The sequence below is a fragment of the Salvelinus sp. IW2-2015 genome, linkage group LG32 (genome assembly GCF_002910315.2).
Source record: "Salvelinus sp. IW2-2015 linkage group LG32, ASM291031v2, whole genome shotgun sequence".
NCBI lineage: Eukaryota > Metazoa > Chordata > Actinopteri > Salmoniformes > Salmonidae > Salvelinus > Salvelinus sp. IW2-2015.
In genome coordinates this window covers 35,095,067-35,112,621 of record NC_036871.1, presented here as the reverse complement: position 1 = coordinate 35,112,621, position 17,555 = coordinate 35,095,067, and the positions used below count along the sequence as shown (strand labels likewise).

At 44.9% G+C, this 17,555-nt stretch overlaps 1 pseudogene; it reads right to left on the bottom strand.

Moving 5' to 3' along the window:
• Positions 1-17,555, bottom strand: part of LOC111956441 (protein unc-13 homolog A-like) — an 80,409-nt pseudogene that overhangs the window by 19,597 nt on the left and 43,257 nt on the right.

Below are 17,555 nucleotides of genomic sequence, written 5' to 3'. Positions count from 1 at the left end.
GGGACACACACACGGGACACACACATGGGACACACACACGGGACAAGATAAAACAGGGTTAAAAATGTTATTTCCGGTCCAGCTAAATGCTTTATTTGTATTTGTTGAGAAATGGTATGTCAACGCAGGACAGGATCTAGCACGGTGAGTCTGATTGGGCAGTTGGGGATGTACATTTGGCCACTGTTTGAAAATAGGGGTCAGAGGCTGTATATGGACAGAGGGCCCTCAGGACAATGTCCCGGTTCTGAAATTCAATTATCTACACAGTTCAACATATCATATCTAGGATGGTCTTTCTAATTGGTCCATATACTGTAGATAGAAAAGTCAAATAATACCTTCAATTAAAAGCTCAACCTAAAACATGAGGGGAATAAACCAATGAACTCACTCCAAAGTTGGATGCGGCGAAGCGGTCTGATGCYGAGACRTTATTGGTGGACTGGGTGGTGTGGGCGTAGTAGGCATTGATGTTGGCCAGCAGGGTACTCATCACCGCGGGCACGCCCGGGCACATGTACTTAGACGACAGGCAGGCAAAGTGGCTGTGGACACACAAAATACAATAATTACAGTATATTCATATTAACTAGGACTAATAGGTATGAACTAATGCTGCCTGGTGTTTATGTTTGTTCATCAGCTACTGTTTTGTAAGTTTTCATTGTCATTTGTCTGTCCAGTGTAGTTTGTAAAGGGAAAGTGGGATACCTAGTCAGTTGTACAAATGAATGCCTTCAACTGATATGTGTCTTCTGCATTTAACCCAACTCCTCTGAATCAGAGAGGTGCAGGGAGCTGCCTTAATCGTCATCCATGTCTTCAGTGCCCAGGGAATAGTGGGTTAACTGTCTTGTTCAGAGTGACAGATTTGTACTTTGTCAGCTCAGGGATTCAATCCAGCAACCTTTCAGTTACTGACCCAATGCTCTAACCACTAGGCTATCTGCCTACATATACTCTGGGTRGGTCTAATCCTGAATGCTGATTGGTTAAAAGCGCATTCCAAGTTACCACCGACTAAATCTATGACRTTAAAATGCCTATTTACTCTGTTCCATCTGACTGGACAATCCACTGTCTCATCAGCCCAGCCAGGCGTCTCGGGCCTAACAACACCTGTGCCAATATATCCTCCAAACACCGGCTTCTCGGCCATTATCACTTAAATATACACTGAATATACAAAATATGAAGCTCTTTCCATGACATAGACTGACCAGGTGAATCCAGGTTAAAGATATGATCCCTTATTGATGTCGCTTGTTAAATCCACTTTAAGGGGTGTGGACGGGTTAAAGAAGGATTTTTAAGCCTTGAGACAATTGAGACATGGATTGTGTGAGCCAAAGTGCCTTTGAACGGGGTATGGTAGTAGGGCCAGGCACACCGGTTTGTGTCAAGAACTGCAAGCTGCTGGGTTTTTCACCCTCAATAGTTTCCCGTGTGAATCAAGAATGGTCCACCAACCAAAGGACATCCAGCCAACTTGACACAACTGTGGGAAGCACTTTCGACACCTTGTAAAGTCCATGCCACGGCGAATTGAGGCTGTTCTGAGGGCAAGAGGGGATGCAACTCAATATTAGGAAGGTGTTCCTAATGTTTGGTACACTCAGTGTAGTCTCAAGTGTACCACATTCTGTATGGTGCTACATGTTATCACAGAACAGAAAGTCTGAGCGGACACACTGGGTGATGGTAAATAATACTGGTTCAAGCCAGAGACATACATTCATAGATACGTCTCTGGTTGAAGCCGATGACCAAACTCTCTGTATGTGTTCTGTATGGTGATGGTACTGACGTCATAGCCTGGTAGATGGACTCCACTCCGTAGCGCATGGCGAACTCATCCACGATCTCCTGGGGAGTCTCCTCGAAGTACACCTTCCACGCGTCATCTCCTTTAGCATCAGGGATCTTCACCACACCACTGTTCTGCACCTCTGTAGTGTACTGGAACAGGTGCTACACACACAGAGGGAAAAGGCTGTTAAAGGTGTGTAGGGTTGCAAATGGAGGAAATATTACAGGACATTTTTTAAGTTTACCAGTAAACAGTAAACAAGTTTTTATTTTTTGTTTTATAAGATTACATCTAGTGGCCTTTTGCAGTAGGTCGGATTATCACAGGTGTCTGTAATTATCTCTGGCCCTAAAAAATATATATAAAATAATCAAATAAGATGATTAAAAATATATATATAAAACATGATCCTAAATATAAACCATCAACTTAGTGAATACCATTGGTGTTAAAAGTAACTGTCCAGTGTTTCCAGATTTCTATGAAACATGACCTGTAATAAATTACAATAGTGAAATAGTTTTGGTAATTAAGTATGTTAAAAAGCAGCTTTTTGAATGGTGTGGCGCACCCCAACCACAGAATGTTGTGGGCGTACACCGGTCATTAAAAACAACTCCTTTTGAACACGGCCTGTGTGGCATTGATATGAGTCAAAAATATTCATTCTAGTGTCAAAATGGACTACAACGTGTCAATAGGATCATTTTGGTCATAAAGTCAGTCTCTTCCAAAACTGAGATTTATGAGATGATAGGAAAACATGTTATGTCGTGGAATGAAGGACACCGTAACAGAACGAAACCCATCATGACAGAACGAAGGATACCATGACAGAATGAAGGACACCGTAACGGAACGAAGGACACCGTGAAACAGAATGAAGGGCATCGTGACAGTTTTCCTTGGGTTTATTTCAAATCTGACTATATGCCCACAGCTGGCAGGACCTAATTAATCATCAATTCGGAATGCAGCTTAACCCGACCAGATCGTAATGCCCATTATCAATTTAGTTTGACATTCGATATCCCTATGGGGCTAGTTAGGGACCATCAGTAAATTACACAATGTACATGGGACAATATTTTACAATGTCAATAGCTCCAACTGTCAATGACTTAAAAACCTAAAATCAGCTATAAATTGTAAAAAATCATATACAAATATTGAAAGCTGTCATGGCCGTCGAATGAAGAGGACCAAAGCGCAGCATGGTGAGCGTACATATTCCTCTTATTAGGTGATGACGCCGACAAAACAATAAACAATACAAAAAAAACGACCATGAAGCTTAAGGGCTATGTGCCACAAACAAAGTTAACTTCCCACACTGAAAGGAGGGAAAAGGGCTACCTAAGTATGGTTCCCAATCAGAGACAACGATAGACAGCTGTCCCTGATTGAGAACCATACCCGGCCAAAACATAGAAATAGAAAATCAAAGAAAACAAAAACATAGAATGCCAAATCACACCCTGACCAAACCAAATAGAGACATAAAAAGGCTCTCTAAGGTCAGGGCGTGACAAAAGCATTTCATGAGACAACTAAAAGATGTGTAACAAAAAAAACATTTTGTCCCATTTACATTGTGTCATTTATTGACTAATTTATTAACTAGCCACGGAGATAGGCAATCCAAAGTCAAACCAATTTTGCCACAGTCGCGCACCAGCCGGCTGAAGCTAATTGACAAAAGGAGTTGCCTAGCACTAGCTAGCCTAGGCGACTTCAAGACACAAGACCTGGTTAGACCATTTCAAGTTATCTAGAAGGGTGAGTGACTGTAATGGTGCCCTGTTTTGGCAGAGTGAAAATACAAACGCTTCCCACATGTGAACACACACACAAGAGACACCCACATGAAACCACACCCCCAAGACATCTCTCATTTGGCTTCAGTCATGGCCGCTGCATTTCGTAACGATTAATATGAAAAAGGAGGCCAAATTAGGAAGTCCAGCCCCCCCAAAATATTSATGCGAGTAGACTGCTGATTGGCCAGCTCAGCCAATGAGCCAACATTACATCAGGTTCTTTCAGGAAATAGCAAGCATTTTTTAAACGGACTGTTTGAGATGACTGTTTGAGGTGGGATTTTTGACGTGCTTTTTCTCCAATTTATGTTATGGCCATGTGTTAACAGAATAATAACTTTTAAAAGTTAGATTTTGACTGGACAGTTAGTTTAATATGAATGTTTCAGCAGGAAATCTCCTTTATATTTTTACACACTTATTTATTTTAATATGTCTTTGTTGTAAATGGTTTTGGCCAAACTGGTGGCAGCTGAGTACATTTTTCATGAATTAAGCTATTTTCTCTTGAACCAGATGGTTTATCCACTAGGACAATATGGACACAGATATACCCCCCAAAAATATATGAAGAAATTAAATCTACTATAAATTACCAAAGTTACCATAGATTACCTTTTAATTACAGAAATGACTGAAGATTCCTGTAACTTTGGGTAACCCATTACGTACACTTTGCAACCCCTAGTGTGTGGGTGTGTGTGTGTGTGTGTGTGTGTGTGATGTGCTTGTGTGTGTGTGTGTATGTGTGTTGTGTGTGTGTGTTCTAAACGCTGTGTGTAGTGGCCTGCGTGCATGCATGGTTAGTTTGAAAAGCTGTACTTTAAGGCTTGTGTGAAAGCGAGGTTTATGGTCTGGTCAGTCTTACCTCATGTAGAAAACAGTGTTACTGACATGGGAGGGAGCCACAGTCTCCTCTCCTTTATCTCTACACTGATGTGCATCCGGAGGCTCCAAGCCACCAGCCCCGACCCTTGTACTGTTCTCTTCGTCTGGCAAGGACACCAACAACACTCACATCAACAATGTCTGTTCTCTTGTCTTCAGCCAGGACACCAACAACACTCCACATCCAACCATGGTCTGTTCCTCTTGTCTGTCCAGAAGGACAACCAACACACTCACCAACATGTCTGTTCTCTTGTCAGGTCAGAGGGACACCAACACACTCACAGTCACATGTCTGTTCTCTTGTTCTGTTCAGAGGACACCAACACACTCACATCAACATGTCTGTTCTCGTGGTGTCATGTCAGAGGACACCAAACACACTCACTTGTTTCCTTCCTGTTCATACCCTGTTCCCACAACTCCCTCAACCTCCTGACTCCCCCCTTCTCATCACTCCACCCAGGTTGAACAGACGTCCTAGCTCTCCGCTGAGCGTGCGGACCTCGATGATGGTCTGACCCAGGAAGTCAATCTGGACTCCCGTTTGAAACTTTCTGTTTCACCCTGACTTGATGTCCATCGTCCTCATCCCACACGCGTACATTAATGCGGTCCGACGAGTTTGTGGCATCACTATGAGATGAAGAAAATCATGTCAGATGTAACCGGGCCCTAAACCCATTTGTCATAACTTGTTCCTCTGCTACCATACGGCAAGCGGTACCGATGCACCAAGTCGGAACCAGCAGGACCCTGAACAGCCATAAGCTGCTAAATGGTTTGTTACAATAGCGTTAACCAAATAGCTACCTGGACTATCTGCATTGGACCCCTTTTGTTACTAATCTCTGTTGACTCATCCACATACGCTGCTGCCACCATTATTATCTATCCTGTTGCCTAGTCACTATAACCCTACATATACTGCTACATTATCTACCTCAATGACCTCGTACCTCTGCACATGGACTCCGTACGGGTACCCCTCTGTATATAGTCCCAAGTTATCATGACTCGGTACTGTAACCCTTGCTATATATCAAAGTTTATCATGGACTCACAGGTACTGGTTACCTCTTGTATATAGTCAAGTATCATGGATCGGTTACTGTACCCTATGTATATAGTCAAGTATCCATGGACTCGGTACATGGTACCCCTTGATATTAGTCAAGTTATCACTGGACGCGTACTGGTACCCCTTGTATATAGTCAAGTTATCTGGACTCGTACTGGTACCCCTTGTACTATAGTCAAGTTATCATGGACTCCGGTACTGGTACCCTTGTCATAATAGTCAAGTTTATCATGGACTCGCTACTGGTACCCCTTGTATATCAGTCAAGTTATCATGGACTCTCGTACTGGTACCCTTGTATATAGTAAAGTTATCATGGACTCTGGTACTGGTACCCTTGTATATAGTCACAGTTATCATGGCACTCGTACTGGTTACCCCTATGTATATTAGTCAAGTTATCATGGCACTCGGTACTGGTACCCCTTGTATATAGTCAAGTTATCATGACTCGGTACTGGTACCCTTGTATATAGTCAAGTTTATCATGGGACTCGTAACTGGTACCCCTTGTATAATAGTCAAGTTATCATGGACTCGGTACTGGTACCCCTTGTATATAGTCAAGTTATCATGGACTCGGTACTGGTACCCCTTGTATATAGTCAAGTTATTGTTAATCATTGTCTATTTATTCCTAGTGTTATTATGTTTCTATTATTTATGTTTTTCTCTGCGTTGTTGGGAAGGGCACATAAGTAAGAAATTCACTGTTAGTCTACACCTGTTTTTATGAAGCATGTGACAAATACAATTTGATTTAATGATTTGAACCACACACACCCACGCACGCAGACAGACAGAAACACACACTCGCTATACTCACAAGTGGAAGTTCTCCTCCCAGACAGGGTTGAGGTTGCCGTAGATAGTCTTGGTCCTCTTCTTGGTCTTGCCCACCTGAACTGTGACGTAGGGGTCACTGGAACCAGTCTTGTCCTTGGCCTGGAGGCCCTGGGCACACTGCACTGAGAGAGGCACAAAGTCACACCATTAGACCTTGGGCATACGTCACACAGAGAGTATTAACTAAATGGTTGTTTCAGCTCCCGTACTTGAATACACATAAAATCACTTCGTATAAGAGCATCTGCTAAAGTACTCAAATACAAACATGTAAAATATAATTTCTACTCCGGTTGGCAAAGGTGAGTCTACTGATGTGAAGTTCCAACTGCCAGACAGTAACTAACACCCCCTCCAATTTTAAACTTAATCCAAACCCCACCAAACCTAATCTCAATCTTAATCTTAATCCCAATCCTAGTCCTATTTTTACCAGTCATGCTGATCATGGCCGACCACTTGGACGTCCCATCAAGCACGCTCTGTTTGATCTGCTTCATCTGCGTGGCGTGCGTAGCCTTGACGACGGTAAACACTTCCTGGATGAGCTCGAAGATTTCCGGTTTGTTCCTCTCTCTGATCTTCATCCTGTCCTTTAGAACCATGATGATGTTCTGGGTTCTGTCCTCTGCCCCGTGCTTAGAACTCTTCTCCGCTGCCCCTGGAAACGAGAGCGGTGGGTGAAGAGGGAGTGAGGATAGGAAAAGAACAGAGAGAGAAAGAAAGGAGTGTACTCAGAGGAAGAGAGAGAAGGACAGAGTGGAGAGAGAAGGAGAGAGAAGGATAGAGAGAAGGAGAGGGAGAGAGAAAGAGAGAGAGGGTATACAGTAAATATAGAATAGGAGAGAGAGGGAGGGAAGAGGCAGTGACCTTCAAATGAAAGACTCCTAAGAAATACTTGGGAATGGGTGATAGGAGATACAGAGACTGTAAATCAGTGGAGGGTTAGGCTAAAAGCCCATCTTGGGGAATGTGAATTAGAGGAAGTAAAAGGATGAAGAGAAGTCCAGGAGTGAGAGAGGAGAGACGCAGGGGGATGACAGCACATTACTCAGGAGATACATTGGAAAGGAAGAGGGTGAAGAACGAGAGGGAGGAGAGTAATGGGATGTCAATCGAAAAAGGTCAAGCAAGAGGGGAAATGAGAGGGAGTTTTTATGGGTGTATATATGTGTGAGTATATGTGTGTGTGTGTGTATATATATATATGTGTGTGTGTGTGTGTGTGTGTGTGTGTGTGTGTGTGTGTGTGTGTGTGTGTGTGTGTTGTGTTAGGTGCCGGGACACGACATCAGAATGACGATAACTCATTAGTGATCGTGCCAGGAACAAAGCAGGAGAGAGGGGATTTAACTAGGTTTTAGGAAACTTATGTGTGAACACAAACATCAATTATGATCGTCATCCAGAGGTCACATGTGTTTATTTTCTAGCTATAAAGCACACAATATTTTACGATACAGCAGCTGTTTAAGGCACCTGCTTTTGGTTTTTCAATTCTTTGCAATGAAAATAGAAAAATCATTGGCGGACACTGGTATCATCACAGCCCCTAGTTGTTGTGTTTGGTGAGAGAGTGTTAGTCTGCGTCTGTGGTGTGTTGTGTGGTGGTTGCGTTGTGGTTCTTACTCTGCGCAGGCAGTCGGCCCTTGTAGCAGACGGTCCCTGACACTTGTCCGGTGTCGATTTGAACCCCACACCTCGGAGCACCTCATGCCCGGCGGCGATGCCTTCCACAGCAGCCCCTCACACCTCATAGCATAGGCTGGGCGTGGTTGCCGGTCCACACGCTCAAAGGTTATGGGGCGTGGTGCACAGAGATGGGGTCAGATCAGAGCCTGTGAGTCTTCTTATAAAACGGACTTTTCTACAGAATGAGAGGACAGGGGAGAGGCAGAGAGAGAGCAGGCAGGCCAAGGCAGGCCAGAGAGATGAGAGAGAGAGGGGGGAGGAAGGGGAGATGCAGAGAGAGAGAGAGAGAGAAGAGAGAGAGGAGAGAGAGAGAGAGGAGAGAGAGAGAGAGAGAGAGAGATGGAGAGAGGAGAGAGAGAGAGGCGTGAAGAGAGCGTGAGAGAGGCAGAGTGAGGAGTATGGTATTTTGATATCATGCATACTGCCTGACAAAAGGCAGCTAGCTGACAAAAACCTCAGTTGTGTAATACACTCAATTGCCATTCAGCAATAAAATCGTGGTCGGATAGATCTCTTCTAAGTGTTTAATGCTCCGCCAGTGGAAATGAACCCATGTAGGACATGTACTAATGAAGCTTGACTGAAACTTAAGAATTGGAACTGAAATGGATATTTATACTGTGCTGAGACAGGCTGTGGTCATAGGTCAGAGGTCATGTGACCCACCAGGTCCTCATTGCCTGAGGGTGCTGCAGCCATCGCTGTGGTGATCCCAGCCCTTCCGAGCGTTCTGAGAAGGCCAAAGACTGAAGAGAGAGGGGAGAAAAGGGAGAGAGATAGATAGAAGAGACAGAGAAAGAGAGAGAGAAGAGAAAGAGAGAAAGAGAGTAGAGAATAGAGACAGATATAAAGAGTAAAAAGAGAGAGATATAGTAAGAGATAAAGAGATGAGAGAGACAGTGAGATAAGAGAGAGAGAGAGAACAGAGAGAGAAAGAGAGAAAGAGAGGAGAGAGAGACAAAGAGGAGATAATATATATATAGATAGAGAGAGAAAGAGAGAGATAAAGAGAGTGGGAGAGAGTTAGAGAAGAGATAAAGAGAGAGAAAGAATAGAGAGAGAGAGAGAGGAGAGAGAGAGAGAGAGAGAGAGAGAGAGAAGAGAGAGAGAGAGAGAGAGGGAGAGAGAGAGAGAACATGAAATAAGTGAGCCTTGGTACATGAAGGTATTCCAATTAAACAAGAGCAAGCTCCAAGTGTTTTGGTGCCACAGCAGCAGACTGGGTCCCGGTACTCACCATGGCCTGTAACGGCAGGATGGGAGGAGAAGAGACTAAGGGGAAAGGCGAAACATATATTCGTTATTATCTAAACAGCATCCTTATCAGCAATTTCTATAGAATATTGTATTATTCTCATGTTCTCATAACAATGTTTGCATACATTCAGATACAGAAGAAACTGGAAGGGGGGCAGAGGGTGTGTATCGTAAAAAGTGTGTGTGGTACATTTTCCTCTTTTATTATCGTGTTGTCCTATTTCTCGTGTGTGTGTGTGTGTTGTTTGGTTTAGTGTGAGTCAAGTTTTTCGTGGTGTGCTGTGTTCGCTGTCTATTTGTAGTGCATGCTGTTGGTGTCTATTTCGGTCGTGTGTGTGTGGTCTATATCGTGTGTGTGTGTGGTGTCTTATTGTGGTTTTGTGTGTGGTCCATTTTGGTGTGTGTGTGTGTGTGTGTTTGTTTGTGTGTTCGATCACTGTTTTTGTGTCGCTGTGTGTGTGTGTCTATTTCTGGGTGTCATCTATTTGTGTGTGTCTATTTTGTGTGTGTGTGTGTGCAGTCTATTATTTGTGTGTGTGTGTTGTGTGTGTGTCTATTTGGTTGTGTGAGTTCACGTTTTAGCATGTGTGTTGTCGCTGTGTGCTTTATTTTGTGTGTATGCTGCATGTTCCCATTTTGTGTGTGTGTGACGTCAGTTTTTTGTGTGTGTGAGTGTCTGTTTTGTGTGTGTGTGTGTGGTGCTGTTGTGGGATTGCTGTGTGTGTGTGTGTGTGTGGTGGTCTATTTGTGTGTGTGGTTCGTGTGTGGTGGTGTGTGTGTGCTGTGTGTGTACGTTGTGTGCTGTGTGTGGTGTGTGTGTGCGCTGTGTATGTTTGTTGCTTCTGTTGCTTTGCTATTTTGTTGTGTGTGAGTTTTGTCTTTGTAGTGTGTGTGTGAGGTCTGTTTTGTTGTGGTGTGGTGTTCTATTTTGTATCGTGTGCTGGTGTAGAGTCTGTTTTGTGGCTGTGTGTGTGTGTGTTGCTGTGGTGTCTATTGTTGTGTGTGTGACTTGTTTTATGGTGTGTATCGTTATTTTGGTTGTGTGTGTGTGTGTTGGTTGTTGTGCTATTTTTGTGTCTGTTGTCTAATTTTCGTGTATGTGGTGAGTCTGTCTTTGTGTCGCTGTGTGTGTTAAGTTGTTTTTGTATGTGGGTGTGTGCTGTGTGTGTGTGGTCTATTTGTAGGTGTGCTGCTTTGTTGTAGAGTCTGTTTTGTGTGGTGTGGTGGTGTGTGTGTGTGATAGTTATATTTTTGTCATGTGTGTGTGTAGAGTCTGTTTTTGTGTGTGTTTTAGTCTGTTTTTGTTGTGTGTTTGAGTCTGTTTTTTGTGTGTATAAGTCTGTTTAGTGTGTGTTTGAGTCTGTTTTGCTCTGTTTGGAGTCTGTTTGTGTGTGTCGATCTAGTTTGAGAGCTCTGTTTTTTGTGTGGTGTAGAGTCTGTTTCTTTTAGTCTGTTGTGTGTGTGTGTGATTTTCGTTTGTGATGTTATAATGTTCTCTAACATGATCTACTCGTGACCTCACACAGCTCTTAGGTTTATATATGTATTCTGCTCTCTCCCCAATTTACATACGGCGTCTTATTGCTGTCTGTCAGCAACTTCACCTACATGACTCACGGCAGAGGGGTGCCACAGTGAGAGCCATGGCTATAGATCCTGTCACAACATCCACTGGAGAATGGTAACCCCTCATATTGTGTGTGTGTGTATGTGTGTGTGTGTGTGTGTGTGTGTGTGTGTGTGTGTGTGTGTGACGTGCGTGCGTGCGTGCGTGTGTGGTCTCTTACCAGGTCTTTGACCAGGCAGGGGCCTTTCTTCTTGCGCAGATCAGGCATGCTGTCGATGCTGTACAAAACCTCTCCCACCCTGAGCAGGTAAAATCATCATACTGTTACACCCACCTGAGACAACTCAGATACTGTATCTCAGAAATACATATATATACATATATACACAGTATATACTCATAACTATATCCGCTGCTACTAGGAAGTTTAGACTCTTTTGTTGAAGTGAACTGATGACACGTACTCCACATGTATGTAAATCTGGATCATCTAATAATTGTCCTCTCCTGTTCGTATCTATTCTGTTCATAAAACCCTCGAGAGGGTGGTCACTTCCTGGCCACTGAAATATATATCCCAGGTGACCAGGGAGACCCAAGGACTCATTAGCAGTTTCATTACACATTTCTATGTATGAAATCCTCCACCTGAATGAATGGGCAACCAGATGTGTATTTGGCTTACTGACAGTGCAGTTAATGGGCTGGTTACTCTGTATGCAGCAGCGGTCACACTAATATAAGGTCTGCCTCATTTACAAATGAGCTGCCAGTCCACTCAGGGCAGCCAACCGGTCAATACTCACTGGACTGGGGCCAGCGGAGGAAACACTATCTGAGACAGGCTCTCTTTTAAGAAGAAAATCTGAACATTTACACTTTACAGTTGAACATATTTACAGTAGTGGCAATCATTGATTTAATGATTATTGTAATACTATTCTATTTAGAACAGTGTGTACTGTAAATATGCCAATGCTAATCTCATTGTGTTAACTGTACTGAATAAGGGGTAGAGTTACTGGATGTGACTGATAACTCACCCTCCTTTACCAAACCACAAAGAATTGGATGTCTCTCCTCGTGCCTGGAGAGAGAGGGGGAAGAGAGAGATAGAGAGAAGACAGAGAGGAGGAGAGAGAGAAGACAGGGAGGAGGAGAGAGAGAAGACAGGGAGGAGGAGAGAGAGAAGACAGGGAGGAGGAGAGAGAAGACAGGGAGGAGGAGAGAGAGAAGACAGGGAGGAGGAGAGAGAGAAGACAGGGAGGAGGAGAGAGAGAAGACAGGGAGGAGGAGAGAGAGAACAGGGAGGAGGAGAGAGAGAGAGAGAGAGAAGGAGGGGAGAGAACGACGAAGGAGGAGAGAAGAGAGAAGACCACGGGAGGAGGAGAGAGAGAAGACAGGGAGGAGGAGAGAGAAAGACAGGGAGGAGGAAGAGAGAGAAAGCGGACAGGGAGGAGAGAGAGAAGACAGAGCCGGGGAGGAGAGAGAGAAGACAGGGAGGGGCGGAGGAGAGGAGAGACAGGGAGGGAAGGAAAGACAGGGAGGGGAGAGAGAAGACAGGGAGGGAGGAGAGAGAAGACAGGGAGGAGGAGAGAGAAGACCAGGGGGAGGAGAGAGAGAACAGGGAGGAGGAGAGAGAAGACGGGAGGAGGAGAGAGGAAGACGGGCGGAGGAGAGAGGAAGACAGGGAGGAGGAGAGAGAGAAGACAGGGAGGAGGAGAGAGAGAAGACAGGGAGGAGGAGAGAAGAAGCACAGAGGGAGGGGAGAGAAGACAGGAGGAGGAGAGAGAGAAGACAGGAGGAGGGGAGAGAAGACAGGGAGGAGGAGAGAGAGAACAGGGAGGAGGAGAGAGAAGACAGGAGGAGGAAGAGAGAAGACAGGGAGGAGGAGAGAGGAAGAGAAACAACAGGGAAAAAGGAGGAGAGAGAGAGAAGGGACGAGGGGAAGAGGAGAGAGAGAGAAGAGGACAGGGAGGAGGAGAGAGAAGAGACAGGGAGGAGGAACGAGAAGAGACAGGGAGGGGGAGAAGAGGAGGAAGACAGGAGGATGGAAGAGAGAGAAGGAAGGAGGAAGAGTGAAGAGGGAGGGGAGGAGAACAGGGAGGAGGATGAGGAGAAGAAGAGAGCGAAGAGGGGCAGGTGAGAAGGAGAGGGAAAACCGAGAGAGGCAAGGAGAGACGGAAGAAGGGAAGGAGGCAGAGAAGATGCAGGGAGGGAGGAAGAGAGAGTGAAGGGAGAGGTGAGCGATGAAAGCCGACAACGGGTTGAGTGGTGGGAGTGAGTACGAGAGACAAGTGGAGGGAGGAGGAGAGAAAGTAAGGGAGTAAGGGAGGGAGGGAGAGTGCGAGGAGAAGACAGGGGACGAAAAAAAGGAGGAGAGAAAGAAATCAGGTGCAGTTTGATTGACTGTAGGAGAGAGAGAGACAGGAGGAGGGAGAGGGAGAGAAGAGCCAGGGAGTGGATTGTTAGTTGTATGATTTTGGGGAGATAGTGGTGATGTGTGTAGATCGTGTAAGAGGGATGATGGTCGTGGAGTGCAGCGCGTGTAGGATGTGTCTGTCAGTAGTGAGAGGAAGAACAGAGACAGTGAGGTGTAGTGTTTGAGGTTTGTTAAGTTGTGCATCGTGGTTGTAGGCTGGTGTGCTATGTCGGGCTGGTGGGCGAAGAGAGGAGGAGAGAAGACAGGGGAGTCGACGAGGAGGAGAGAGAAGATAAATAACAGGCTGTGAGTGAAGAGATGAGAAGCGTAGGGGGAGGAGAAGAAGGAGGAGTGAGAGCATGGATAGACAGGAGGGGAGAGAGGAAGACAGGGAGGAGAGAGAGAAGCAGTTACTTTTGAACGCTTCATCATATGCAGAGCATTTCAGGTCCTGATGGACATTAGGACGAAAGAGACTCTAAAATACGTCTTTTTTCCAGCACTTGAAATTACGGTGATTTTCATTCTTGAATGAAAGTTGGAAAAGGCGTAATTTGTGAGCTTGCTATGATGTGTTGGTGCGCCAAATCAAGGGGCTGTCCAGGACTGGACAAAGAATCTTTGAGACCACAAGATAAATCCGCTATCGATTGGGTGTGCAGTGGTCCAGATTCTGTGTTCCGGTATCTTTGGACCGAATAAATCGCCCCCAACTGCTGCCGCTGTTTTGCGCGTGTATTATCGTTATGGATTTTGTTATGTATCTCAGGCATTAGGACTTGATAGCATCGGGTACGCGGAGAGAGAGTAGACTCTCAGGAACACAAGAGCGTCAAAACGGTGTAGCGTCGCGTCGCGTCCGGTGTTGTCTTGGGTGTCATACGTGGAGGTGTAGTACATTTCGGGCACAATGGAATGGTTACTGAATGCGCCATCCATGTGTAGGCCTCATGTGGTAGGCCATCGCATGTGGTAGCCATCATGCATGTTGGTTAGCGGCATTCTCCATTGGTGCCGTAGACCCATCATGGTAGGCTCCATCATAGTGTGGTAGGCGGCCCGCATATCAGGCATGGGGTGGTAGGGCCCGTACGCCATGGTGTGTAGGGCCATCATTGGTGTAGGTGGCGAGACTGCCGCATAGACCTGTGGTTTAGGGGGAAGTCCCCCATCCATCGTGGTATGGCCCATTGCCATGTACGGGTTAGGCCATCCTGATGGTATGGCCCATCATTTGGTCGAGAAGTGCTATGCGGTCGTTCTACAGAATTATCTGTGGATGAGGTGCCGATTATGTGGTAAGGCCGCATCCAGGGGTGGTAGCGTGTTCGCTCAAATCTAATTGTGTGGTTGCCTCTCGATACTAGTTAGTCCATGGTGGTTGGCTAGGCGCGTCATCTCGATCCAGTTGTGGCGTCATGGTGTGCCATCATGGTGGTAGTAAGGTTGCGCGATTCCATCGTGCGTGAGCGCTAGACAGATGTGTCAGCTCAGTGTTGTGGTGGTGCTGTGGTAAGGACCAGTCCCTCTCGAGTTGGTAGAGCCCTCCATGTGGTAAAGCCGCTGAGCTGAGCTGCATCGGATCTGCAGATTGTTGTGGATAAGAGTGTGGTGTGTTATGCTGGTCTGCTGTTCGAGTCTGCCCCCATCCATTGTGGTAGGTTGAGTCCGATGTGGTGAACCCATCCATGTGGTAGCTGCCATGTGGTAGACCATCCATGTGGTAGGCCCATCCATGTGGTAGACCCATCCATGTGGGAGGACCATCCATGTGGTAGGCACACTGTTTGTTAAACAGGCCGTTGTATTGGCTTTATTAGTCCTGATTTCTGTGAATAATCACTTTGTCTATTTAAGCTCTGAATATCAGCTACCCAACCTCATCAGGAGTTATCCTGAGCCTATTGGCAATGTGTTTACACGGCAGGAAATGCAGAAGTATTTTATTTTTCGCTATGGAAACCAAACTTGAAACCACTGATCATGACAATTTTGCCCACGCACTGAAACTCCTGGACAGCAGTTTTGAGTAGCCTGATTGTCAATTTTTCTTTGACTTGTCCTGTTTTAAGGATATATTGTTTATTAGTACATTTTGTATTTGTTTGGACACCATTTAGGTTAGGCTATTTGATCAGAGAAACCTGCATGATGTAAAAAGGTTCCGTCTCATTACATTGTCATACATTTGATCTCCATCCTGTAAGCTAAATAAAAGGCCACATACTCTTTCTACTATATTCTCTATCTGCTACATGATTTATGTTGATAATTCTTTTGACTGAACGTTGGTGGAAGCTGCAGTGATGCGTCTCTCCAACAGCACACTGGAGAGGCGTGCTGGGAATGGACAAGTGAAATATTTTTGGGTCCCTGACTTTGACAAAGTGGGCACTGCTTATCACAGGGCGGCATCACTTAAAAAGCCCATATGCCACTGGTTGAGAGAAATGTTCATTGTTTTTGGGCAGAATTATGTGAGGTTTTATGTGTTGTTGGAGGTGCGTCTTGGTCAGTTTAGCTTAGAAAATGCCGCCCTCGTCAATCTGCTGCCATAAACTGCCGCTTAGTCCTGCCTAATGAGCGGGCCGGCCTGAAGAGCATGTCAGGAGGGCACTAGAGCGCAGCATTTAGCTGGAAAATTTGATTTTTTCTTCCTTGTGGGGGAGGATGCCCCGAGCCCTCTAACAGGGATATCAAGACCATTTCCACCACTGATGACTACCTCAGACCTCAGAGAATGCTCTTAAAACTGCACAGACCCCTCTCTACCTCTATTTTTATCTCTCTCTTTATCCTCTTCACTCCCTCTCATTCCTTCTCTAAGTCATAGAGCTAAATTAGACTGTGAAATCACTTCTACAGAGACCTTGAGGAGGACCTTCTACTGAAGAAACCGCGCAGAATTGGGACACCCGGTGAGTGAACTCTCAGGCCAATGACATGAATTGACCAAAGAGGAAAAGAAAACCAGCCTTTCTTTGTCCCTCAAGCCCTGGAACTGAGCAGCTCTGCCACAGACCTATAAGCCCTGGAACTGAGCAGCTCTGCCACAGACCTATAAGNTGGAACTGAGCAGCTCTGCCACAGACCTATAAGCCCTGGAACTGAGCAGCTCTGCCACAGACCTATAAGGTCATATTAAAGCTACAGTCTATGATTCGAAGAAAAACACATTCTTCAAGGATCAATGGCTATACATGTATATAATTAATTCAAAAGTCCCAAAGTAGATGTACCATTCCCAAACAGTAGCTTTAACTGAACACACCTTTGCAGCATAGGCAGCATGTGAGTTTGGGGAAGCTAATTTTCACCATAAAAAAGCATTCCATGCATCATGGCATTTACAGACTTATGAAAGATAGCCTACTAATCCTAATGTGATAAGTAGATTGGATAGTCATAATTAGGCTAATAATATAACTTAATCACTGTTCGCAAAAAAGAGGGTTCCATGCATGGCTGAGCGTGCAGTGGTGTAGAGTAGATTATATCAGATACACTTCTCCTTTCTTTGCACAGGAAAGATTTGGCCTTTTATAAACACATTTTATGCATTTCTACTACACTTTCTATGACTGGAACATTAGCATCATCATGTTATATACAGCAAACATTACAGGGAAGCCTACTCTGCTGACACTGACAAACAGATCAATACACCCATGTTGTCTGATCCATCGGCCTACGAGAAGGGAGACACCTTGTCAACCAACAAAAACGTTCAAGTGGCTCTGACCCAACAATGATAAAGAGTGAATATGCACACTCACCGGGATATGGCCGATGCTCTCTCTTTGGTGCCAATAAGATAGGCTATACTGTTTGCTTAATTTAAGATTTTTGCAACTAAAAATACAGATTAGAGTCTTTTCTTTGCCGTCTCTTTACAGCAATAGCCATTTGCTTCCAAACTATGTTTTCTCGCGATTGTATTTTGTAATATTGCTATATGCTCAACAATCATCTATTTGGTATTTGCCGGCGCAATTGTAAGCAATGCTATTTAAAACAAGAAGCTAATGATCCTCTTTGGTCAAAACATGCTTTCTGGTGAAGTAGCCTATTTTGAATGATTTATTTGTTTCTGTATAATTTAGGCTATTTAATTTAGCCTGCTTTAGCCTTATGGATATGAGGAAGAGAAGAGACGACGAGAGAGAGAG